We start from the raw sequence: 24540 nt of genomic DNA on the forward strand, positions 1-24540 counted from the left end.
TCCCCCTGGCCCTACTCCCTGTGGGTTCTGCACCCCCTAGCCCTGATCTCCTGGGCCCTGCTCCTCATGGGCCTCCTCTCCCTGGGCCCTGCGCTCCCTGGTCCTGCTACCCCTGGGCCCTGATCCCCCTGGCTCTGCTCCCCCCAGTCCTGCTCCCCTGGGCCCTGCTTCCCCTGGTTCTGCTCCTTCTGGGCCCTGGTCCCCCTGGGCCCTGCTCCCTGTGGGCCCTGCTCCACCTGGTCCTGCTTTCCTGGGCCCTGTTTCTCCTGGTCCTCTTCCCCCTGGCACTCCTCTCCCAGCCCTGCCCCCCCCCCGAGTCCTGCTCCCTCTCATCCTGTTCCCCACTGGCCCTGCTCCTCCAGATTATGTCCCCCCTGGGCTCCGCTCCCCCTGGGCTCAGCTCTCCCTGGGCCCTGCTCCACCTGGTCCGGTTTCCCTGCACCTCGCTCCACCTGGACCTGCTCCCCTGGCCCTGTTCCCCCTGGCACTGATTTCCTGGGCCTTTCTACTCCTAGGCCCTGCTCCACCTGGTCTTGATCCCCATGGGCCCTGCTCCCTGGGGCCCTTCTGTCCCTGTTACCTCTTTCTCCTGGGCCCTGTGCCCCCTGGCCCTGCTTCCCCTTGGCCTGCTCCACCAGGCCCTGCTCCCCCTGGCCCTTTTGGCACTGCTCCCCTGGGCCCTGCTCTCTTGGGCCTTGCATTACCTGGCCCTGCTCCCCTGGGCCCTGCTGCTCCTGGGCCTTGCTTTTCTGCACCCTGCTCCCCCTGGGCCCTGCTCTCCCTGGTCTTGCTCCCCAAAAGCCCTGCTCCCACGGGCGCTTTCCCCCGGATCCATGCTTGTCCGGAGCCCTGCTCCCCCTGGCCCTGTTCCCCCTTGCCCTGCTTCCCCTGGGCCCTGATCATCCTGGTACTGCTCTCCCTGGGCCCTTCTCCACCTGGCCCTCTTCTGCTCCCCCTGTCTCTGCTCCCCTGGGCCCTGCTCCTCTGGGAACTGCTCTCCCTGGCTCAGCAGCCCTGGGCCCTGCTCGCCCTGTAACTTGCTCTCCCTGGCCCTGATCCCCTAGGCCCGGCACCCACTGTGTCCTGCTTCCCCTTACCCTGCTGCCCCTGGGCCTGCTCCCCTGGGCCCTGCTTGCCCTAGTACTGCTCTCCCTGGGCCCTTCTCCACCTGGCCCTGCTCCACCTCGCCCTTTTCTCCCTAGCTCAGCTCCCCCTGGCTCTGCTCCCCTAGGCCCTGCTACCCTGGGCCCTGCTCCCTCTGGTCCTGCTTTCCTGGACCTAGCTCCCCCTTTGCCTTGCTCCCCCGGTCCTGTTTCCTGGGCTCTACTCCCTATGGAACTGGTCCCCCTGGCCCTTCTCTCCTAGACCCTGCTTCCCTGTGCCCTGCTACTCCAACTCTGCTCCCCTGAGCCATGCACCTCCAACGGCTGCTCCCCATGGGACCTGCTCCCCTGGGCCTGCACTCCGGGGCCCTGCACCCCCTGGTACTTCTCTCCCTGGGCCCTTCTCCCCTTGGCCCTTTTCCCCCTGGCCCCACTCCCCATGGCCCTGCTCCCCCTGGCCATACTCCCTGTGGGCTCTGCACTCCCTAGCCCTGCTCTCCTGGGCCCTGCTCCACCTAGTCCTCTTCTCCCTGGGGCCTGCTCCACCTCATCTTGCTCCCCCTGGACCCTGCTCTGCCTGTCCGTGCTCCCCTGGGCCCTACTCCCTCCAGTCCTGTTCCATTGTGTCCTGATCCCCTGGGTTCTGCTCCTCCTGGGCCTTGGTTCCTCAGGACCCAGCTCCTCCTGGGCCCTGCTCCCCTGGCCCTTTTCTCCCTGGCTCTGCTCCCCTGGGCCCTGACCCTCTGGGACATGCTCTCCCTGGCCCTTCTCCCCTGGGCCCTGCTCCCCCTTGTCCTGCTTCCCAGGGCCCCACTCCCTGTCGCCCTGCTCCCACTGACCCTGCTTCTCCTGGGCCCTGCACTTCTGTGCCCTGCTCCCACTGGGTCCTTCTCCCCATGGGCCTTGCTCCCCCGATCTGGCTCCCCATGGGCCCTGCTCCTCCTGGCCCTGCTCCCTTGGGCCCTGCTCCCCCTGGGCCTGCACCTCCAGGCTCTGTTCCCCCTGATACTGCTCTCCCTTGACCCTTCTCCCCCTGGCCCTTTTCTCCCTGGCTCTGCTTCCCCTGGCTCTGCTCCCCTGGGCCCTGCTACTCTGGGATCTGTTCTCCCTGGCCCTGCTCCTCTGTACCCTGCTCCACCTGTGTCTTGCTCCCCCTGCCCCTGCTCCCATGGGCCCTGCACCCACTGTGTCCTGCTTCCCCTGACCCAGCTCCCCATGGGCCCTATCGCTCTGGCCCTGATTACCTGGGTCCTGCACTCCTGGGCCCTGGTTCCCCATGGCTTGCTCCCCTGGGCCATGCTCCTCCTTGGCCCTGCTCCCTTGCGCCCTACTCCCCCTGGGAACTTCCCACTTGGGTTTGCTCCCCCTGGTCTTGCTCCCCATGGGCACTGCCCTCCCGGGGCCCTTCTTCCCCTGTTCTCTGCTTCTCCTGGGCCCCGATCCCCCTAGCCCTGCTCCTCCTTGCCCTGTTCCCCCTGGCTCTGCACCTCTGGGCCCTACTCCCCTGAACTATGCTCCTACGTTGCCCTACTCCCCTGGGCCATGCACCCTCTGGTCCTGCTCCCTCTGCCTGTATTCCCCCTGACCCTGCTCCCCTGGGCCCAGCTCTATTTGGCCTTGCTCCCTCTGGTCCTGATTTCCTGAGTACTGATCCCCCTTGCATTGCTCCCCATGGGCCCTGCTCCCCCTGTCCCTAATCCCCTGGTTCTGCTTTCCTTGTGGCCTGCTCCACCTGGTCCTGAGAACCATGGCCCTGCTCCCCATGGGCCTTGCTCCTCCTGGACCTAATCCCCTGGCCCTGATCCTCCTGAGCCCTGCTTCCCCTGGCCCTGCTCCCCTTAACCCTGTTCCTTCTGGGCCCTGCTCCTCCTGGCCCTGCTCCCCACTGGGCTCCGCTCCCCCTGAGTCCTGCTCCCCCTGTTCCTGCTTCCCCGGGCCCCATTCCCTCTGGCCCTGCTTTCCTGGACCTGCTCCCCTGGGCCATGCTCCTCTGGGCCCTACTCCCCCTGGACCCTTTCCCCCGGGCCCTGCTCCACCTGGTCTTGCTCTGCATGGGCCCTGCTCCCCTAGGCCCTTCTCCCCCTGTTCCCTGCTTCTCCTGGGCCTTGCTCCCCCTATCCCTTCTCCCCCTTGCCCTGCTCCTCCGGGACCTGCTCCCGGTGGTACTGCTCTCCCTGGGCCCTTTTCTGCCTGGGCCCTGCTCCCCTGGCCCTTCTCCTACTGCCTCTACTCCCTGTGGGCTCTGCACCCCTAGCCTTGCTCTCCTCGGCCCTGGTCCTCTAAGACTCCTCTCCCCGGGCCCTGCCCACCTGGCCCTGTCCCCTGGGCCCTACTCCCCCCAGTCCTGCTCCCCTTACCCTGTTCCGCAGGGCCCTGCTCTCCTGGCCCTGCTCCCCCTGGGCCCTGCTCCCCCCCTGGGTCCTGCTTCTCGTGGCACTGCTCAATGGGTCCTGCTCCCCAATGGTCCTGCTCTTGGGCCCTGCTCCCCCTGGTTCTGCTCCCCCTGGGCCCTGGTTTCCCTGTGCCCTGCTCCCCCTGTATCCTGCTCCCCCTGGTCCTGTTCCCCATGGGCCCTGCTCACCTGGTACTGCTCTCCCTGCTCCTACTCCCTGTGGGCTCTGCTATCCCTAGCACTGATCTCCAGGGCTCTGCTCCCCCTGGTCCTCCTCTCCCTGGGCCCTGCTCCCCCCTGTCCTGCTTACCCCAGGACTCTGCTCTCCCTGGCCCTGCTGTCCCTTGCTCTGCTTCCCCTGGGTCTGCTCCCCTGGGACCTGCTCCTCCTGATACTACTCCCCCTGGTCTTACTCCCCTTGGGCCCTGCTCCCCTGGGCCCTGCTCCCACTGGGCTCTGTTCCCCCTGAGCCCTGCAACTTCTTGGCCCTGCTCTCCCTGGTCCTGCTTCCCACTGGCCCTGGTCCCCCTGGACCTGTTCTTCCTGATCCTGCTCCCCTGGGCCCTGCTTCCTCTGGTCCTGGTCCCCCGGACCCTGCTCCTCCTGGCCCTTCTCCACTGGGCCCTGCTCACCCCTGGACCTGCTCTCTGGGCCCTGCTCCCCCTGATTTTGCTTCCCCTGGGCCCTGGTTTCCTTGTGCCCCGCTCCCCCTGGGCCATGCTCCCTCTGGTCCCTCCTCCCCCTGGTCCTGCTTTCCATTGTCCCTGCTCCCCTGGCTTAGCTTCCCCTGCCCCAACTCCCTGTGGGATCTGCTCCCCCTAGCCATGCTCTCCTGGGCATTTCTACCGGTAGGCCTCCTTTCTCGGCGGCCTGCTCCACCTGGTCCTGCTCCTCCTGGGCCCTGCTCCCCCGTGGCCCTTCTCCCCTGGGCCCTACGCCCCTGGACCTTCTCTCACTGGTCCTGCTCCCCTGAGCCCTGCTCCCCTGAGCCCGGATCCTCCCTGTCCCTGCTCCTCTGGGCTGTGCTCCTCTGGTACTGCTACCCCTGGGCTGGGCCCTGGTCCTCCTGGCCCTGCTTCCCTAGGCCCTTCTACCCCCTGGGCTCCGCTCCCCTTGAGCCCTGCTTCCCTTTCCCTGCTTCCTCAGGCCCTACTCCCTCTGGGCTCTGCTCCTACTAGCCCTGCTCTCCTGGGCCCTACTCCCCAGATCCTTCTGTCCTTTGGCCCGGTTCCCCCTGGCCCTGCTCCCCTGGGCCCTATTCCCTCCAGTCCTGTTCCCCTGGGCCCTTCTTCCCCTGGGCCCTGCTCCTCATGGGCCCAGCTCCCCCAGGCCCTTATCCCCCTGTTCCCTGATTCTCCTGGGTTCTGCTTCCCCTGGCCCTGCTCCCTCTTGCCCTGCTTCCCTGGGCCTCCTCCCCTGGGACCTGCTCCCCCTGGTACTGCTCTCACTGGGCCCTTGTCCCCCTGGCCCTGCTCCCCCTACCCTTTTCTCCCTGGCTCTGCTCCCCCTGGCTCTGCTCCCCTGGGCCCTGCACCCCCTGGTCCTCCTCTGTCTGGGCCCTGCTCTACCCGGTCCTGCTCCTCTTGGGTGCTGCTCCTCATGGCCCTGCTCCCTTGGGCCCTACTTCCCCCAGTCCTGCTCCCCTGGGCCCTGCACACCAGGCCCTGCTCCCCTGGGCCCTGGTCTCCTGGGCCTTGCTTCCCTTGGCCTTCTCCCCTGGGCTTTGCTCCCCCTGGCCCTTTTCTCCTGGCACTGCTCCCCCTGGCTCTGCTCCCCTGGGGCCTGCTACCCTGGGACCTGATCTCCCTGGCGCTGCTCCCTCTGTGTCCTGCTCTCCCTGGCCCTGCTCCTTTGGGCCCTGCTCCCCCTGTGTCCTGCTCCCCTGGGACCAGCTCCCCCTATCTCCTGCTTCCACTGGGCCCTGCTCCTCCTGGCACTGCTCTCCTGGGCCCTGTTCTTCCCTTGGCTCTGCTCCCCCTGAGTCCTGCTCCCCCTACGCCCTGCTACCCTGGTCGTCGCTCCCTCTGGCCCTACTCAACCTGGCCTTGTTTCCCCTGACCCTGCTCCCCTTGGCCTTGCTCCCTCTGGTCTGCTCCCCCAGGCGCTGCTTCTCCTGGTTTTGCTCCCCTGGGCCCTGCTGCCCCTAGGACCCTGCTCCCTTCTGGCCCTGTTCCCTGGGCTCTGCTCCCCCTGGTTCTGCTCCCCCTTGGCCCTTGTTTCCCTGTGCCCTGCTACTCCTGGGCCCTGTTCCCCCTGGGCCCTGCTCCCCCTGGTCCTGCTCCCCATTGGCCCTGCTACCCTGGGCCCTACATCCTCCAGTTCTGCTCCCTTGGGCCCTGATCCCCCTGGCCCTGCTCCCCTGGGCCCTACTTTCCTGGGACCTGCTTCACCTGGCCCTGCTTCCCTGGTCTCTTCTCCCCCTGGCCCTTTTATCCTGGCTCTGCTCAATGGGCCCTGCTCCACTGGTACCTTCTCTTCCTGGCCCTGTTCCCTTGGGCCCTGCTCCCCCAGGCCATGCTCCCCTGGGCCCTGCTCCCCCTTGGACCTGCTCTCCCTAGTCCTGCTTCTACAGGCCCCGCTCCCTCTGGCCCTGACCCCCCTGGTTCTGCTCCCCCTGGCCCTACTCCCCGTGGGCTCTGCTCCTTCTAGCCCTGATCTCCTGGGCCCTGCTCCCCCAGATCCTGCACCCCCGTACCCTGCTCTCCCAGGCCCTGCTCCCTGGGGCCCTACTCCCCCCAGTCCTACTCCCCTGGGCCCTGCTTCTCCTGGTTCTGCTCCTCCTAGGCCCTGTTCCCCTGGGCCCTGCTCCCCCTGGGCCATGGTCTCCCTGGTCCTGCTTCCCCTAGCCCTCTTCCCCTGACACTGCTCCCCAGGCCCTGCTTCCCCAGGCCCTCTCCCCCAGTCCCTGCTCCCCTCTGGCCCTGCTTCCCCAGGCCCTGCTCCCCCTAGTCCTGCTCACCTTGGGCTCCGCTCCCTCTGGGCCTAGCTCCTCCTAGGAACTGCTCCCCCTGGTCCTGTTTCCCTGCTCCTATCTCCCCCTGGACCTGCTCCCCCTGGAACTGCTTTCCTGCACCTCATTCCCTTGGCCCTGCTCCCCCTGGCCCTGTTCCCCCTGACCCTGCTCCCCCGGGCCTGCTCCCCTGGACCCTGCTCCCTCTGGTCCTGTTTTCCTGGCCCTGCTCCCCCTGGCCCTGCTCCCCATGGGCTGTGCTCTTACTGCCCTAATCCCTGGCCATGCTCCCCCTGGCCTTATTCACCTGGGCCCTGCTTACCCTGGCCCTGCTTCCCTGGCTGTGTTCCCCTTGGCCCTGCTCCCCTGGGATCTACTCCCCTAGGCCCATCTCCTCCTGGACCCTGCTCCCCCTTGTTTGCTCCCCATGGGCCCTGGTCCCCCGGGCGCTTCTCCCCCTGTTCCCTGTTTCTCCAGGGCCCTACTCCCCATGGCCCTGCTTCCCCTGGGCCGCTTCCCGGGGCCCTGCTCCCCCTGGTACTGCTCTCCCTTGGCCCTTCTCCCCCTGGCTCTGCTCCCCTGGGCCCTGCTCCTCTGGCACCTGCTCTCCCTGGCCCTTTTACCCCTAGCCCTGCTCCCACTGTGTCCTGCTCCCCTTGGCCCTGCTGCCCTTGGCCCTGCTCCTCCTGGACCTGCTCCCTTGGGCCCTGCTCCTCTGGCACCTTCTCTCCCTGGCCGAGCTCCCCTGGGCCCTGCTCTCCATGGTCTTGCTCCACATGGGCCATGCTACTCCGGGCCTAGCTCACCCTGTTCCTGCTTCTCCTAGGCCCTGCTCCCCCTGGCTCTGCTCCCCTTTCCCTGCTTCCCTTGTGCTTGCTTCCTCGGGCTCTGCTCCCCCTGGTACTGCTCGCCCTGGGCCCTTCTCCCCCCGGCACTACTCCCCTTGGCCCTTTTCTCCCTGGATCTACTCCCCTGGGCCCCGCTCCTCTGGCACCTGCTCTCCCTGGCCCTTCTCCCCTTGGCTTTGCTCCCAGTGTCCTGCTCCTCCTGGACCTGCTCCCCTGGGCCCTGCTCCCACCTGGCCATGGTCCCTGGGCTTTGATCCCCCTGGTTATGCTTCCCATGGGCCCTGGTTTCCCTGTGCCCCACTTCCCCTGGGCCCTGCTGGCCCTGGTCCTGCTCACCATCAGCCCTGCTCCCCTGGCTCTGCTCTCTCTGGCCCTACTGCCTGTGGGTGCTGTTCCCCTAGCCTTGCTCTCCTGGGCCCTGCTCTCTGTAGGCCTACTCTCCCTGGGCCCTGCTGCACCTGGTCCTACTCCTCCTGGACCCTGCTCCCCCAGTCCTGCTCCCTGGCCCTTGCTCTCCCTGTGCTCCACTCCCCCTGGGCCCTGCTGCCCCTTGGCCCTTCTCCCCCTGGCCCTGCTAAAACTGGCCTTTTTCTCCTGGCTCTGCTCCCCCTGGTTCTGCTCCCCTGTGCCTTGCTCCACTGGGAACTGCCCTCCCTGGCCCTGCTCCGCTGGGCCCTACTCCTTCTGGGTCCTTCTACCCCTGGTCCCGCATCTCTGGGCCCTGCTCCCCGTGTTCTGCTCCCCTGGCCCTGCTCCCCCTGGCCCAACTCCCTGTGCGCTCTGCTCCCCCTAGCCCTGCACTCCTGGGCCCTACTTCCCCTGGTCCTCCACTCTCTGGGCCCTGCTCCATCGGGTCCTACTCCCCCCAGGCCCTGCTCCCCCTGGGCCTGCTCCCCTGAGCCCTACTTCCCCCAGTCCTGCTCCCCTAGGCCCTGCTTCCCCTGGTTCTGCTCCTCCTGGGTCCTGGTCCCCCTGGGCCCCTCTCCCCCCTGGCCCTGGTCCCTCTGGTCCTGCTTCCCCGGGCCCCAATCCCTCTAGCCCTGCTCCCTCTGGCATTGTTCCCACTGGCCCTGTTCCCCTGGGCCCTGCTCCCCTGAGCCCTGCTCCCTCTGGTCCTGCTTTCCTGGGTGCTTCAACCCCTGGCACTTCTCCCCATGGGCCCTGCTCCCCCTGGCCCTAATCCCCTGGTACTGCTATCCTTGGGCCCTGTTCCTCCTGGTCCTGATAATCATGGCCCTGCTCCCCATGGGCCCTGTTCCTCCTGGCCCTAATCCCCTGGCCCTGCTCCCCTGGCCCCTTCTCCCCCTGGCCCTGTTCCCCATGGCCCTATTTCCTGGCTTTGCTCCCCCTGGCTCTGATCACCTAGGTCCTGCTCTCCCTGGCCCTACTCCACTGGGCCCTACTCCTACTTTGTCCTTCTCCCCCTGTCCCTGCTCCTCTGGGCCCTGATCTTTCTGTGTCCTGCTTCCCTGGGACCCATCCCTCTGGCCTGCTCCCCCTGGCCGTTCCCCCTAGCCCTGTTACCCTGGGCTTGCTCCTCCTGCCCTGCTCCCCTGGGCCCTGCTCCCTGGGCCTTGCTCCCCCTGGGCCCTGCTCCCCCTGGTCCTGTTCCCCAGGCCCTATTCCCTGTGGGCTCTGCTCCCCCTAGGTCTGCTCTCCTGGGCCTTGCTCCCTCTGGTCTCCACTCACTGGGCCTTGTTCCACCTGGTACTGCTCCCCTTGGGCCCTGATCCCTCTTGCCCTGCTCCCCTGGGCCCTGCTTCCCCTGGTTCTGCTCCTCCTGAGTCCTGTTCCCCCTGGGCTCTGCTTTCCCTGGCCCTTCTCTCCTGCCCTGCTTCCCCGGGTCCTGCTCCCGGGGGTCCTGCTCCCCCAAGTCCTGCTCCTCCCGGTCCTGCTCCCCCTGCTCTGCTCCCCAGGCCTGCTCCTCCTGTTTCTGCTCCCCATGGGCCCAATTCCCCCTGGGTCCTGTCCCCCGCTGTTCCTGCTCCCCTGTGCCTCATTCCCCCTGGCCTTGTTCCTCCTGGCCTTGTTCCCCCTGGGCCTGCTTTTCTGGGCCTTGCTCCCCTTGGCCCTGATCCCCTGGTCTTGCTCTCCTTGGGCCCTGCTCCACCTGGTCCTATTCCCCACCCCATGCCCTACTCCCCTGTCACTGCTCCCCATGGGTTCTGCTCCTCCTGGCCCTAATCCCCTGGCCCTGCTTCCCCTGCCCTGCTCCCCTGGGTTCTGCTCCACCTGGGCCCTGCTTCCTGGCACCCTGCTCCTCCTGGCCTTGCTCACCATGGGCCCTGCTTCTCCTGGCCTTGCTCTTTAGGGCCCTGTTCTCTTGGTACCTGATCCCCCTTACCCTGTTCCCCTGAGCCCTGCTCCCCCTGGCCCTGCTCCCGTGGCCATGCTCCACCTGGTCCTGATAACCATGGCCCTGCTTCCCATGGGTCCTGCTCCTCCTGGCCCTAATCCCCTGGCCCTTCTCCTCCTGGCCCTGCTCCTCCTGGGGTCTGCTCCCCTTGGCCCTGCTCCTCCTGGGGCCTGCTCCCCTTGCCCCTGCTCCCTCTGGGCCCTGCTCCCCATGGTCTTGCTCCACATGGGCTGTGCTACTCCGGGCCATGTTCTCCCTGTTCCCTGCTTCTCCTGGGCCCTGCTCCCGCTGGTCCTGCTCCTCCTGGCCTTGGTCTCCTGGGCCCTGCTCCCCACTGAGCTCCTCTCCCCCTGAGCCCTGCTCCCCCTTATCCCTGCTCCCCGTGGTCCTGATTCCACAGGCCCCACTCCCTCTGGCCCTGCTCCCCCTGGCCATGTTCTCCCTGGCCCAGCTCTTCTGGGTCCTGCTCCCTCTGGTCCTGCTTTCCTGGGCCTTGTTCCCCCTGGCCCTGCTCCTCCTGGCCCTGCTCTCCTGGTCCCTGATCCCCACTGGGCTACGCTCCCCCCCGAGCCCATTCTCCCTTGAGCCTGCTCCCCCTGCTCCTGCTTCCCCAGACCCCCCTCCCTCTAGCCATGTTCCCACTTGACCCTGCTCCCCTAGGCCCTGCTCCCCCTGTGTCCCACTCTCCCTGGTCCTGCTCCTGCTGGCCCTGCTCCCCTGGGCCCTGCTCCCCCTGTGTCCTGCTCCCTTGGGCCCTGCTCCTCCTGCCCCTGCTCCCCTGGGTCGTGCTCTCTCCTGGTCTCCACTCCCCATTGGGCCTGCTTCCCCTTGGCCCTGATCTCCTGGTCCTCTTTCCCAGGGCCCTGCTCCCCCTGGCCCTGTTCCTCCTGGCCCTGATCCCTGGGCACTGATCCCCCTGGTTTTGCTTCCCTTGGGCCCTGATCCCCCCTGGGCTCTGCTCACCGTGGCCCTGCTCCCCCTTGGCCCTGCTCCCATGGTCCTTCTTCCTCGGGCTCTGTTCCCCCTGGCCCTGCTCCCCTGGGACCTGTTCTCCCTGAAACCTGCTCCACCTGAATCTGCTCCCCCGGGCCCTGCTCCCTTGAGCCCTGTTCCCTGCTCCTACCTGTGCTTCACTACCCCTGGGCACTGTTCCCCCTTGAACCTTCTCCCCCTGACCCCTTCTCCCCCTGGCCCTTTTCTCCTGGCTCTGCTCCCCTGGGCCCTGCTCCCTGGGACCAGCTCTCCCTGGCCCTGCTCCCTTGGGCCCTACTACTGCTGGGTCCTTGTTCCCCTGGCCCTGCTCCCCTGGCTCCTGCTCCCCTGGGTTGATCTCCCTCTGGACCTGCTCGCCCTGGGCCCTGCTCCCCCCTGGGCTCCACTCCCCCTGAGCCCTGGTTTCCCTTGTCCCTGCTCCCCTAGTCCTCACTCCCTCTGGCCCTGCTCCCCTGGGGCCTGCACCCTGCACCCCCTGGTTCTTCTGCTCCTGGGCCCTGATTTCCCTGTGCCCCCTTCCCCTGGGCCCTGCTCCCTATGGGCCTTGCTCCTACTGGCCATAATACCCTGGCCCTTCTCCCCCTAGCCCTGCTCCCCCGGGCCCTACTCCCCCAGGGCTGCTCCCCTGGGCCCTGTTCCTCCTGGGCCCTCCTCCACCTACCCTGCTCCTCTGGGCCCTGCTCCTCCTGGCCATTGTCCCATTGGGCCCTGCTCCCCCTGGTGCTGCACTCCCTTGGCCCTTCTCCCTCTGGCCCTTTCCCCCCTGCCACCCTCCCCCTGGCTTTTCTCCCCTGGGCCCTGCTTTCCCTGGCCTTGCTCCCCATTGGCCCCGCTCCCCTAGCACTGCTCCCTCTGGCCCTACTCCCTGTGGGCTCTTCCTCCCCTAGCCCTTGTCTCCTGGGCCCTGCTCCCTCTGGTCCTCCACTCCCTTGGCCTTGCTCCACCATATTTTGCTCCCCCCGGGGTCCTGATCCTCCTGGTCCTGCTCCCCTGGGCCCTACTCCCCCCAGTCCTGCTCCCATGGGCCCTTCTTCCCCTGGTTCTGCTCCTCCTGGCCCTGGTCCCCCTGGGTCCTCCTCCCTCTGGACCAGTTCCATTGGCCCTGCTCACACTGGTTCTGCTCCCCCTGGGCTCCAATCACCCTGGGCCCTGCTGCCCCTTGGCCCTTCTCCCCCTGGCTCCTTCTCGCCCTGGCCCTGCTCCCCCTGGCCTTTTTATCCTGGCTCTGCTCTCCTGTGCCTTGCTCCCCTGGGACCTGCTTTCCCTGGCCCTGCTCCCCTGGGACCTACTCCTGCTGGGGCCTTCTCCCCTGACCCTGCTCCCCTGGGACCTGCTCCCCCTGTGTCCTGCTTCCCTAGGCCCTGATCCCCTTGTGTGGGCTCTGCTTGCCCTAGCCCTGCTCTCCTGGGCCCTGCTTCCCTTGGTCCTCCACTCCCTGGGCCCTGCTTCATCTGGTCCTATGCCCCCTGGGTCCTGCTTCCCCCAGTCCTGCTCCCCTGGGCCCTGCTTCCCCTGGTTCTGCTCCTCCTGGGCCTTGGTTCCCCTGGGCCCCGCTCCCCATGTACCCTGCTCCACCTGGTCCTGCTTCCCTCGGCCCTGCTCCCCCAGGCCTGCTCCTCCTATTTCTGCTCCCCCGGGGCTCTGCTCCCCCTGGGCCCAATTCTACCTGGGTCCTCCTCCCCATGGTCCTGCTTCCCTGTGCCTCATTCCTCCTGGGCCCTGCTCCCCTTGGCCCTGGTCCCCATTGGTCCTGCTACCCCTGGCCATTATCCCCTGGTCTTGCTCCCCATGAGCCCTGCTCCCCCTGGCCCTGCTCTCCATGGGTCTGCTCCTCCTTGACCTGCTCCCCTGGGCCCTACTCCTGCTGGGTCCTTCTCCCGTGGGACCTGCTCCCCTGGGACCTGCTCTCCCTGGCCCTGCTCCCCCGGACCCTGCTCCCCCTGTGTTCTGCTCTCCCTGGCCATGCTCCCCTGGGCTCTGTTCCCTCTGGTCCTCTTCCCTTTGGGCCCTGATCCCCCCTGGGCTCTACTCCCCCTCAGCCTTTCTCCCCCTTGGCCCTGCTTCCTTGGTCCTCCTTCCCCAGGGGCGGCTCCCCCTGGCCCTGCTCCCTCTGGCCCTATTTCCCCTGGATCTTCTCCCCTGAGCACTGCTCCCTCTGGTCCTGCTTCCCTTGGGCCCTACTATTCCTGGCTCCTGCTCCCCGCTGGGCTCCGCTCCCCTTGGACCTGCTCCCCTTTGACCCTGCTCTCCTGGTCCTGCTTCCCTGGGCCCCGCTCCCCCTGGCCCTGCTCCCCTGGGTTCTGCTCCCACCTGTGCTTTGGTCATCCTGGGTGCTGCTCCCCCTTTGCGCTTCTCCCACTGGCCCTGCTCCCCCTGGGTCTGCTCCTCCTTGACCTGCTCCCCTGGGTCCTGCTCCACCTGTGTCCTGTTCCCTCTGGCCCTGCTCCCCTGGGCCGTTTTCCATCTGGTCCTGCTTGCCCTGGGCCCTGTTCCTCCTGGCCCTGCTCCCCCCCTGTGCCCCAATCCCTCTGAGCCCTGATTTCCCTTGTCCCTGCTCCCCCTGGCCCAACTCCCTGTGGGCTCTGCTCTCCCTAGCCCTGCTTACCTGGACCATGTTCCCCCTGGTCCTCCACTCCCTGGGCCCTGCTCCACCTAGTCCTGCTGCCCTCGTGCCCTGATCCCTCTGGCCCTGCTCCCCTGGGCCCTAGTCCCCCCAGTCTTGCTCCCCTTCTCCCTGCTCCTCCTGGGCCCTGGTCCCCAAGGGCCCCGCTCGGCCTGGGACCTGCTGCCCCTGTACCCTACTTCACCTGGTCCTGCTTCCCTGGGTCCTGCTTCCTCTGGCCCTCCTCTCCTGGCCTTGCTCCCCGGATCCTGCTCCCTCTCATCCTGCTCCACCGGGTCTGCTCCCTGAGACCTGCTCCTCCTGTTTCTGCTCCCCCTGGGCCCAATTCCCCCTGGGTCCTGTCCCCCTCCCAGGTCCCGCTTCCCTGTGCCTCATTCCCCCTGGCCCTGTTCCTCCTGGCTTTGTTCCCCTGGCCCTGCTTTCCTGGGCCCTGCTGTCCTTGGGCCCTGCTCCACCTGGTCCTGTTCCCCACCCCCATGCCCTACTCCCCTAGCACTGCTCCCCATGGGCCCTGTTCTCCTGGGCCCTGGTTCCCCTGCCCTGCTCCCCTGGGTTCTGCTCCACCTGGGCCCTGCTCCTCCTGGCCCTGCTCGCCATGGGCCCTGCTTCTCCTGGCCCTAATCCCCTGGTCCTTCTACCCCTGGCCTTGCTCCCCTGGGCCCTGTTCTCCTGGTCCCTGCTTCCCCTTGCCCTATTCCCCTGGGCCCTGCTCCCATGGCCCAGCTCCACCTGGTCCTGATAACCATGGCCCTGCTCCCCATGGACCCTACTCTCCTGGGCCCTGCTTCCTCTGGCCCTGCTCCCCCACACCCTGCTCTCCCTGGTCTTGTTCCCCATGGGACCTGCTCCCCACCTCAAAATTAACCATCCACCTACTCCCAGCCAGTGCCCATGACCTGGTCCAACATTGTCCGTGAAGCAGCCTTTCTCATGCCTCCTAACAATGTTGGAAAAAAATATGAAGTTCTCATAATAGTCTTGGTTGCTGAGGCTTTCACTATGCACTGTGAGATTCTGGGTAAGTCACAGATTCTACAACTGACTAAGCAGGCTAGATTCTATTTGGTTAACCAACATAACAATTTCCATCTTTTACTTAAATTCTCTTGAGACACTAATTTGCCTCAGAATAACATTAGCTCAGTCAACAAAAAATTGTGACTTACCCTCCTAGATAGAGTCACAAGAGAATCAACCAAAAGGACTTTCTGGGCCTTGGAAACCAGCACTTAAAAAAACACCAGGGGCATTTTACAGGGGTTGAGTTTTATAAAATAAAACTTCATTCTGTACCTGCAAATAATAAGTTTTTAAAACACTCTTCAGAAATCTTCAAAATACACTATATTCTTAATTTATTAAAATATCAGTCCACTTATGAAATGTAAAAAATAGAAAAATTGAACAAAAAATCCTATAAGTTTTGTTTACCATATTGAAAAGGCTAAAGTAAAATAAATAAGCAAGAATAATAACAACAAAACTGACAATAAACAAGAACTGTGATGCTTTTGTACCTGAAATTTGAAGATTCAATGAGAAATCAGAGATAGAAAAAAAAAAAAGTTAACTTTCTCTTAAATTGATAGTCACTTGTGAAGAATTGGAACAGACTGAAACAAGGTTCTTCACTCTAAAGGTAGAACTGACATTTCTTCTCAATTTTTTTATGCCCCAAATGAAGCAATTAGCTCAATGTATAAAACAATTTTTTATTCTCAGTAAAGGAGCATCTATTGCATGCCAAAATTAAAACCCAATTACAAAACTTTTTGACTAATGAAGCCTACACAGTTTTCACCTAAACAAATTTGCTCAATAAGTTGACTAAATTCTAAGATGCTTATTAAAAAAAAAACATAAATTTGAAATGACAGAATTGTCCAAAAGGAAAATAAGACAGTGTACTTATAAAATTTGTTACTCACTGTAATACATTTTTAAACTATTGCTTTTCTTTTTAAATTTCCTTTAACTAATTATACCCAACATTGGAATGCTTTTATGCACTTTGAAATATTAAACATACATGAGATATACTCTCTAATTCTTCTCATTGTTCATGTTGTAGAATCTCATTGGTCTTGAAATCATATATGTATAAAGTAATGATATCTGCTTCAATCTACTATTCTTTCTATCCCCATATCCTTTCTCCTTTCTTCACTCCCCTCTATCTCATCTAAAGTAACTATATTCTTCCAAGGATGCCTTCCTCCCTTAATGTGAATTAGCCTCCATATATTAGTGAAAACATCTGGCCTTTGTTTTTTTGAGATGGGCTTATTTGATTGAGGAATATGTTATTCATGCCCACCCATATATTGGCAAATATCATAACTTTGTTGCTTTTAAGCAGAGTAAAATTCCATTGAATATATATATATAACACATTATCCAGGACAGCTATGTTGGTTGCACCGTTTAGCTACGGTAAATTGAGCTCCTAAAAACATTGACATGGCTGCATCACTGCAGTATGCTGATTTTAATTTTTTGGCTTTAAAACCAGAAGTAAAATACCTGGAAAAAATGGTGATTTCATTCAAATTTTCTGGAGAATCTCCATATTCCTATCCATAGTGTTTGCACCAATTTGCAGTCCCACCAGCATTGCATGATTGTACGTTTTCCCCCACATCCTTGCCAACATTTATTGTTGCCTGTATTCTTGATGATTGCCCTTTTGACTAGGAGTGAGAAAAAATCTTAGTGTTGTTTTGATTTGCATTCCTTTAATTCCTAAAGATGTTGAACCTTTCTTCATGAACTTATTGATCAATTGTATTTCTTCTGTGAAATCAAACTAATTTCTGAATACATTGTCATTAAAACCATTCTTATATTCCCTGAACAATTCATGAAAAGTTAGGTGGAAAAATTCAGAGCATGAATTAAGAACTTCCTCAATGTTATCTTTATAAAGCTTTTCAAAATGATCACAAGGATGTTTCCTAGAATTTAAAAGAGGGTGAAATGTTTATGAGTTTCCGAATTTATATTAATTTACACACACACACACTATATATATATATATATATATATATATATATATATATATATAGATAGATAGATAGATAGATAGATATAGATATATAGATATATATATAGATATATAGCCAGCCAATTACTTAAGGTAAAGACCTGTCTACAAATCTTGAAATATTTATCATACATGTAGAACTCTCTGCAAGTATCTATATGCATATTTAGATAAAGCAATAGTTGGTAAGTACAAATCTCTCCACATTTATTACAATTCTATGCATTAGCAAAAAGAGTAACTGTTCATTCCAACTTCTTTTGTAAAGTAACAATCAAATTAATCAGTCAGAACTTTTTTTTAAATCTTTTTTCTACAGAAATATTTGTGGATGTTTACTCAATGGTACATTTCAAAGTATTCCAGTAACTCACTGAAGCATATAATAGATGCCAGAGCAAATTTCCCATTCTTTAGAGGAAGGATATGATTCCAAAAATGCTTTGCAGATAATTTAAAAGCCCACAGATTGTCAAAAGTGACTGGCATATGTGCAGTTGTTTCTCCCCAGTTCAGCTGATGCCCTGCATCACCACAATGCCACCAAACATCTGATCTGGTAAAAATCTCTGTATGTAACTAGCTCACTGAAATGAGTCATAAGACACTTTGAATTTGTTGGGTGAATATTCCTTAGGATTCACAGATGACTAGGACTAGGACCTCAGAAAAACCTAAGAACAACAGTATTAAGTTTACTGGGAACATGTGTAGGATCCAGGAACTCTCTGGGTCTGACACTGGAAAAAATTATCCTGATATGTATAAGAACAAATCTCATCCTACCACAAACCACAAATGCACAAGTATCCTTGGATTTCATCTCGGAGTCCTGTTGCTACGGAAGATGAGACAGTGCATGTCAAGTAGAGATGCTGGAAGACATCTCTGAAATATGTGTGAAACAAGAATATCAACAATATGGAAGCCATTATGCAGCAAAGCCTGGTATATTGGAACTCTTAGTGGCAATTCTGCTTGTTTGAGACTTCCCAATACATATGATATCCCACTTACCTATGTTCAGCCCTGCATTGGAGATGGAATAACTCATTGGAGACACATAGTCACCTAGCATCTCAAGATGGGTGTGTCTTGCTAGGAAGTCAATCAATCTGTCTGTAGCAAGACTCTTCTCATTAAAGTCTTATTCCTAACTTTGATATACTTTCCCTCAATTAATAAAAAAAAACTAGCCATTTTCTAGTCATTGTGTTCCAGCTCCTATGTGGACTTGAGAATCTATGAGATGCTCCACCTCTTTCAAAAGTAATTTCTGGCTTGGTATCTTTTTTTTTATATGCACTCATGTACATGCCATTAAAAGCTTTAAAAAATGATTAATCAGGATTTAACCAGTGTTTTCATTTCTTATATTAAAATGTAAATTTCTATTCAAATCATATTTTTAAAGCTGAGAAAACTGATTAACTATTTAATTTCCCAAAGGCATTTTTAAGATACAGCTTCATAATAGCCTGTAAGCTTTTCACAATTATGTACTTCGATACATCTTCTTGCCTCTAAAAATCTTGTTTATTGTGACTGGTTTTACACAAAGTACTGGATAGTGAAAATTGTATAATTACCATTATGTAACTGAAAGTAGTATTATTTTCAAAAAAGTGACTGTCATAAGTAGTCATTCTTCTGATATATTATATGATAACATAACCTGATAACAGTTTAATTTTCATTATAAATATTGTCATGCATCTGCATTTTTGTTCATTAAAAAAAATTACTGAACTTCTCTCTCTCCAACTATGTATAGTTTCCATACCTTCTCTGAATCAAATTTTGCAAAAAACATTTTATTTCCTGCTCTTCTGAAAATTCTGAATTTTGATGAGAAGACATACCTGAAAGAAATTAAAATAATGCATTATCCACTTACTACACTATGGTGAATATACTCTGCAAATATATAAAACTCCATCAAATTGAGGGAAATAGCTAGAGAACAGTAAGTACAACGTAAGGTCATTATTAATCAAGAAACATGTAAAATTTACAACAGTATGCTGACAAAAGTTTGAAAATCATCTTGCAATTTCAAAGTGCCACATATGAAGATAAAACTGAAACAGCTAATGTTACCACAAAGATGTCAAATTACAGCATCTTGTTCAAGTTTTTCAGATTTCACATTTGACTCAAAATTTGCAGGAATGGGCTGGGAATATAGCTCAGTTGGTAGAGTCCTTGCTAATTAGTTCATTAAAGTGAGTTTGATCCCCATCAACACACACACCCACAAATCAATGTTGCAGAAAAGTACTTTATCCATTAAATAATTTATTATGTCTTAGTGGGGAGTGTTACTTAGGATTGAACATAGGAGTGTTTTATCATTAAACTACCTCCACAGACCCTTATATATATACTTTTTTAAAAGATGTTTTGAGACAGGATGTCACAAAGATGCCAAAGGTCATTTTAAACTTACAATCTTACTGTCACAGCTTCCCAAATGATACAGGCATTTATCACCCCACCTGACCTATTTTTGTTTATTTAGTAACTTCCATACATTATCCAAAATGACTATAATAATCTATTTAAGGATGATCTTAAATGGAATAAAAGTAATAGCACATGCAAAAAAAAAAAAAAGGAAAATTAGCTCAAACAAAGATACAACATAACACTAGCAATTGAGAATTAGAAAACTGACATTTGTTAATTATCTAAGCAATGCCAAAAAAAAAAAACTTGAAAGATGTTTATTAAACTAATTTGAAAGAGAAGATTGAATGCAATTCAGAAAAAAAAATGCAACAGAAAAAGTAGAACTATACTAGAAATATTCTTTAGGAAACAATAACTGATGAATTAGAAATGTGAAGAGAAAATATATCAAATATTAGAAAATCAATTAAAATATTTAAAGTAAGAAATTCATAAAGAAAATTTTAAAACTCTTAAAAATATATGATGAGACTAAGAAATAGAGAGGTTTCATTTATAAAGATACTTCTATATGGTTAACATTTGATTTCTTAGCAGAAGAATTCCAGAAAGAAATTAGAGTATATAGTCATGTGTACTTAAGGGAAAAATCAATGTAGAATATTATACCCAGCAAGACTATTTTTGAATCTTAAGAAAAATACAGGCTTTCAAGATATATAAATGCTATATTTTTTCACTTCTAGACCTGGTCTTAAAAAAAATCAATAAATACTAAATTTAGTCATTCCAATATAATAAATCTGTACAGAAACACAAATCATATAGTATTTGAAAGCTTTTGTGAAAAACCAAAATATTTATAAAAATAAATTCCATTTTACTATCATTATGGTAAATAAAACATTTAGTTTTGCTATGGAATTTGAAAGAATAAAGCATAAAAACTATCATAAATCCATATTAACAGGTAAAACATATAAAAGCAGCTTGACATCAGCTTGACAAGACATGTAAAGACACTGATTATTTTAGAGAATCAAAGTTAGTTCAGTTTAAAAATACAGTGTAAACTAAGTACTTTAATTTTTTTGTTGTTATTTTTAGTTATGTATGACAGTAGAATGATCTTGACACAGCATACATACATGAAGTATAACTACCCATTCTTGTGGTTGTATATGATATGAAGTTACATGTAGAGAGTCACCCTGAATGAACACACGTTTAAGTCTTGATGAACAAGGCTTTGACCAACCTCTATTATCTAGTGGCTTCAGCATTGCCCAGCTCAGATATCAAGAGATGGCTTCAGAAGTAGGTATATACACTTAAGTTAAGTTACACTCACTTATTCCTTTATAATTCTACCCCTTTGCCCCTTTTTGGGATAGAATGGTGAAGGTGATCCTTCTCTCACTCTCTTGACAGGGTCACAGTGAAGATAAGTGCTAGCAAAGTGTTCTCCCACTCTCTTGACAGGGTCACAATGAGGATGAATTCTGGCAAAGCCACACTGGTTGGTGGGTAACTGAAACCATGAGACCCTTTTTTATGTAATTGGGACTTTTCATTTTCATGCTCCTGTTCCTGACAGGAGGCATGAGTATGTTAAATGCTAAACCAAATTAAACTTCAGATAGCTAGAACATAACAGGTAGTTCATACCTAGAAGGCTGTTCTACTACCCCACAGCATACTGAGGACAAAACTGATAATGGACAACAATCATTCTCCAAAAGGTCACGAGAATTTCAGGCACCACATTGATTATATCAACTAAGAACCCAGGCCCATATTTCTGGCCTCTTAGAAAGCCTAATCATTAGGCTTATTACACAAAGCCCACCATATGTAGTTTCATCCTCAATTAAGGAAAGTTGTGTTATACACTTAGGAAAGTTAAGATATATAAAGATACATTCTTCTCTTTTCTATAAACTTTCTTTTACTTCACATAGGGATTTATGATGAGAATAGTTAATATTGGTATTAAGTGGGCTGATGTATAGAACTTACTTTTTACTCAGAGAGATTACAAAGATATAAGAACTAGTGCACCTTGGCTAAGAAACAAACTCTGAGAAAGCAGCTCAACCAGTTTCATGAGAATAAATGTAGGAATTAATTAAAGTAGCACTATAAGAAATATTTTTAGAAAAATGTTAGAAATATTATTCTATTTAGACTCTTGGGCTTAGAATTCTTAAGTTTTTAGTTGTATGGGTTTCATTAATGCTTTAAGAATGGTTTATAAACTTTAGGATATTTTAAGTATAATACAAGTGGATTCTTTATATGGAAATTTTAGATTAAAAATAAAGTACAGGTATACTTTAAACTTAAAGTTTAATTAAAGGCTAGGAGACTTAGAGTCTGGTTATGTAGTTTGGCATTATTTAATAAGAAAATAATATATCTTGGGGAAAATACTACATCCTGGAAAAATCTGAAAAATGTAAATTAGTGACACATTTTATTGATGATTCTTTACCCTTAACAATTGATAACTAAAGGATACACCCTGGATAAATGTAAATTGATGTTACACTTTTCTATGCCCCTAATGATGGTTAAGGAAATGTCACATCTTGGCAAAGTTTTGAAATTGTATAATCAGTGATGTATTCTGAATCCATAATGATGATAAAAATTGCAATAAAAGATGACCCAGAGAAAGCTGCATTAGAGCTCTCTCCCTGGAGATTGCTTTAATGGAACGACTCCTATCTCATCTTTTTCGTGGATGCCACTCATCCTTCAGGACTCCCTGGACCCTGCTAGGGCAGGACCCCAGCAATAGAATGTTCCATGGAAATTTCCTTTGTGTATCCCAGTCTCTTGCTCTGCTTTTGATACCCACTCAATACATGAGATGAGTGTGGCCTTCCTAGATGTCAATCAACCTGCTTACAGAAAGACATTACAAAGCTAGACTCAACCCCCTGAAACCTGACCTCTTGCCTCATTTGAATGGCTTCTCTCCAATGAAAGTGTTTAGCATGGCTCCTCACTCCTTTTTTCCCATAGAACCCTAAAGTCAGAGGAGCCATCACAGGACCCAAAGACTAAGGTATTTTTCTCAATCTCTCTTTGATTATTTCATGCCAGTCCAGTTTTCCTGGGGTGACCTTAAGTGTTTAGTCATGGGATGTGATAATTACACTGGTTGTGATTCATCTATGGACATCAGAAAGTTACTTTGAATTAATTTTCCATTTTTTAAATACTTTTAGTATAATCCCAATATAATGACAAAGTAGATATAGAAGATAAAAACAGAAAAAGAGAGGAATATAAATATCACCATAAAAGTCTTTGAATCCCAAATTAAAACACGTTATTAAATAGTAGACAAAAGTATAATGATCAACAAAAACTTCCAAAGTTACAATAGTAGTTTTTTTCTCATCGGGAATTTAAATACAAATGAACTATTATGAAACACTAATTAGAACACAAACATGATGAGAAAGATTAAATGTAAAAATATGTTAATTATTTCAGATCTAAATCTACAGAAGATTCTCTTTAGAACTAATGTCACAAATAGACTAAAACACTAATAGATGATTGGAATATTATATTCAAAATCACAAAGATGGTAATAATTATATAAAAATAATCAGAGAAAATAGAATTTTATATAAAGATAAATGTTGCCATTCTCTGGAATACAATAGTAGTAAATATATGGTTAACTCAAATCGTATTTTTCAAATACAAAAAGCAAACATTGAAATAACTCAACATCATTGAAAGCAAAAAAGTAATAGCAGGAGACATTCATTCCCAATTAATGCAAAGGAACAAAATAGCATTGGAATAGTACTCCGGAATTAGAACACTTAAACAACTATTATCAACCAATTAGGCTAAAAGAAGCAATCTTCTCAATAGTATAAGTAATATTATCTTAAGGAGACCAAGTTAAAAGCACAAAACAGATGATAATAGTTATTAAAAATTTTAAAATTGCTTTCTAACATAATGTAATTAGTTGGAAATCAAAAGTGGATGTGATAACCAAAAATTCATAAATATGAGGTCAAAGCCAATTATAGTAATTTAACAAGGCCCTAAGCAAATTAGAAAGAGGCAATCTCAAAATATACAAGTGTTGTAGACCAGGGACAGTAGTAAACACCTGTAATCTCAGCTCTGTGACAGTTTGAGAGAGGAAGATTGGGAGTTCAATGGCAGTCTACGCAAAACTGAGGTGCTAAACAACTCAATTAGATAATGTCTCTAAGGAAAATACAAAATAGGGTTTTATCATGTTGTTTTGAGGGCAAGTGACCCTGAGGTCAATCTCCAGTACCCCAAAAATAAGGGCTGTGGGTGTGGCTCAGAGGTTAAGCAAATGATACAAAACACACACACACACACACACACACACACAAATACCCAAAGCAGTCTAAGAATTCTACATAATGCCAACCAAATGCTCAATACTATTTTTGCATAAATAATGAAATAAGTTATTTTAAAAATTCTGTGTAGTATCCACAGTACATAAATAAGTAACATATTAAAAAAATTAAAAAGTGTTTCCTCATATAAAAATAATAGATACTTGTATGTTAACACAAATTTAGATGACGAAGCTATACATAACAAAATTGAGAGTACATAAATCAGTCCTCACATTGATGGTCAATTCAAAATATTTACAGATCTATGCTTATTACAAAAATATTCAATAAAGATAAATGTGGAAAGCCAATCAAATGTTCTTTCACATGAGTATATGAAGGCAATTTTGAATAGGATATAAAGTTTTGAAACTTGGCCGAGTGTGGTGGCACACACCTGTAATCCAGCAGCTTGGGTAGCTAAGACAGGAAGACCATGAGTTCAAAACCAGCCTCAACAATGGTGAGGCATTAAGCAACTCAGTGGGACCCTGTCTTTAAATAAAATACAAAACAGGGCTGGAGATGTGGTTCAGTTAGAATGTCCCTGAGTTCAATCCTTGGTGCAAAAAAATTTTTTTTTCAAACTTTATAAAGATAAGAAATTATATAGGACCTACAATTATCAGTCTTTAGGATAGTATGCTAAGTGAAATGAGTCATTCACAAAAAGACAAATACCATGTGATTCTACTTATGAGATATCTAATAGAGAAAAACATACAGGCCAAAAAGAATAAAATTACAAATGAAAAGGTGAGAGCAAAATGAGCACTTGTGTGGGGGGAGAGATAAATTTTGCTTTTATGTGATTCAAATTTTCTAGGAATATGGTATAAAACAATGTAAATCAACACTACCTAACAGTACATTTAAAATATATAAGACAGTAAGTTATTCTATTTATTTGTTTTTAAGTGTTACCATATATAAAACCCACTGCCTTACATGTGTAACACAAGCCCTGAGCCATTAAGCCATAGCCCCAGCCCTAGAAATCTTTCTTTAAACCACATTTATGAGTTATACTTTTATACTCACTAGGAACAGGCATTTTGAATCACTGCTATTCATTGCATGGCAAAAAAATAATTCACAGAAAATCTAGTTTAAGCATTCATAAAAAGCTCTGATAATAAAATCTGAATGAATAAATACTTGAATTATATTACAGAATTTATTCTTTGACTAAAATATTACATTAGTTTAAACTAGAGATATTCAGAAATATGCACAGATTTTTTAGGGAGCCCCCATGATCAACAGATGTCTGAGATTATGTAAATCCTCAGAGGTGTTAGGGAGTATTTTGTTGATTTGAATATAGGGAGATCATTGGAGAACAACAAGTAGCTTAAGAATTGGGAAGCATGTCAAACATAGGGCAGGATATGCTCTTTAATGA

At 52.3% G+C, this 24540-nt stretch overlaps 1 long non-coding RNA gene across 3 annotated transcripts in view; it reads right to left on the reverse strand.

Annotated features, from left to right (window-relative positions):
• The window catches only part of LOC124109651 (uncharacterized), a 63493-nt gene that overhangs the window by 33696 nt on the left and 5257 nt on the right, over window positions 1-24540 (reverse strand). For 2 of the 3 annotated variants that reach the window (XR_006857053.2, XR_006857050.2), the window contains exon 3: window positions 18092-18170. The exons of the other annotated variant lie outside the window; for it this stretch is intronic. This is a non-coding gene — a long non-coding RNA (uncharacterized LOC124109651). The remainder of the gene's footprint in view (window positions 1-18091; window positions 18171-24540) is intronic. 3 annotated transcript variants of the gene reach the window in all.

This window comes from Marmota monax, unplaced genomic scaffold, assembly GCF_021218885.2.
Source record: "Marmota monax isolate L192 unplaced genomic scaffold, Marmota_monax_Labrador192_F-V1.1 WCK01_AAM20220418_F8-fsc00262, whole genome shotgun sequence".
Taxonomy (NCBI): domain Eukaryota; kingdom Metazoa; phylum Chordata; class Mammalia; order Rodentia; family Sciuridae; genus Marmota; species Marmota monax.